The sequence below is a fragment of the Mus caroli genome, chromosome 1 (genome assembly GCF_900094665.2).
Source record: "Mus caroli chromosome 1, CAROLI_EIJ_v1.1, whole genome shotgun sequence".
Taxonomy (NCBI): domain Eukaryota; kingdom Metazoa; phylum Chordata; class Mammalia; order Rodentia; family Muridae; genus Mus; species Mus caroli.
The window spans coordinates 124,636,887-124,639,137 of NC_034570.1; positions in this window are offsets into that span (position 1 = coordinate 124,636,887).

Sequence of the window (2,251 nt, forward strand, 5' to 3'; positions counted from 1 at the left end):
AAAAAAAAAAAAAAAAAAAAAAAAAAAGAAGACTGTGACATAAATAAACAGGAAACCTGATTTCCGGCCTGTTTCATGAAACCAGAACATTATCAAACTTTCAGTGTCTCAAGTTACTGCCTCTCTCCCATGTGTTCCTGGCCAGCCTCATTTCCATCCTCTCTTTCTCTCCCCCTTCTGTCTCTGTCTCTGCCTCTACTCCCTTTTTTTGTTGTTGTTTTTGGAGACAGGGTTTCTCCCTGGAGACAGGCAGCCAGGGCTGCACAGTAAATCACTTTGTAGACCAGGCTGGCCTTGAACTCAGAAATCTGCCTGCCTCTGCCTCCCCAGTGCTGGGATTAAAGGCATGCGCCACCACGCCCAGCTCTACTCCCTTCTTAACTACCCCCTCATCACCCTAAATAAACTGTATTCAATACTTCAATAAAAAAAAAAAAAAAAAGTTTTGAACTTTTTGTTTCGTTGGGTTGTTGTTGCAGGTCTTTGCTACTTTGTGGTTCTTTTTTCCACCTTAACCCCCACGCCCACCCCCACCCTCTCTCCTAGCACTAGATAGAATGGAAACAAGGATGGAGGGGAGAGAGGAATTATGTAAACCCTGGAACCTAACTTCTTACCTTTGATTCTTCTTTGACCACTGCTGCCTTAAACCACCAACCCACCCACCTCTCAGGGCCCTAGCATTTATGTGCCCTCTGATAAGTTCCCAGGATTCCAAAGGCCACATAATTGTAGAAATGATCCGCAGCTGGAAAAAGCCTCACTTCTGCTAGAGCACGAAGCAAATCATAATCAGCTGCTGCAGAGTCCGAAGCCGTCCCGCATCCTGAGATTAACAAAATATTTCTGTGTCTTTTAAAGAAACCTACATTTCTGAATCCTCAGAATTGTTACTACAGATTATGATTTTTAAGACTTTTTCCTTAAGTTTTATTTATTTTATGTCTATGGCTATCTTGCCTGCTTGCGTGACTGGTGCCTACAAAGGCTAGAATCCTTTTTTGATCCCCTACAGCTGGAATTTTAGATGGTTCTGAGCTTCTCTCCATGTGGGTCCCAAGAGTCCCACCTGGTAGACCACAACTGTCTAACTATTGAACCATCTCTCTAGCCCTTTATTTTGTATTTTGAGACAGGATTTTACTGTGTAGCCCTGGGTCAGCCCAGGCTATGCAGTATGAAGACCAGGCTGGTCTCAAACTCACAAAGATCCATCTGCCCCTGCTCAACTATGGCTGGCACATAGTTTATATTTTTGGATGTGTGTGTGTTCCCACACATACATATACCATATGTGTTCAGATGCTCACAGATGCCAGAGGAAGGCATCAGACCCCTTGCCTTGGATCCAGAGTTATAGGCAGTTGTGCGCTATAGTCATATTAGATATGGTGCTGGGGATTGAACTCAGGTCCTCTTCAAGAGCAGGGAGTGCCCTGCACCACTGAGCCATCGCTCCAGCCCCACAGCTTACCTTCTTAGTCACCACTCTCAAGTTCAATGACAGTAAATGTATAATTATGGTTAACTCGTTTTCTTTGGTATAAAGGAATATTAGTGTACACAGGTAGAATGAATTGTGTAGCACTTGTGTCTGCTTTCCAGGGAGGCCATAACAAAACACTCCTGGGGACTTGCACAGCTGCAGTTACTTTTCCATCAGTTCTGGAGGCTTGAGCCACAAGATTGGGGGGTCACAGGTTTGTTTCTTCCTGAGGTTTCTTTCCTTGGCTTGCAGTTGGCTACCTTTGGCTGCATGCATGTGTGTGTGTGGGGGGGGGAGGGTCACTTTAGCCTGTGTGTTGCCTGAGCTTTTGTTTTGTTTATTTTAAATTATTTTTTTTTTCTGAGATAGGATTTCTCTGTGTAACAGCCCTGGCTGTCCTGGAACTTGCTTTGTAGACCAGCCTGGCCTCAAAGTCACAGAGAGCCACCTGCCTTTGCCTCTCAGTGCAGGGATTAAAGGCCTGTGCCACCATAGCCAGCATTATTATTATTATTCATTATCATTATTATTATATTATAGAAAACTTGTGGGGGCTGGAGAGATGGCTCAATGGTTAAGCGCACCGGTTGCTCCTCCACAGGTCCTGAGTTCAATTCTCAGCAACCACATGGTGGCACAGAACCATCTGTAATGGGATTTGATGCTCTCTTCTGTGGTCTCCCTTCCCCCAGCCTGGAACCTGCCTGCTCTAGGGTGGAGCTACCGGCTCATTCGTCCTGCCACGCCCACTGCTGGAACCTGACT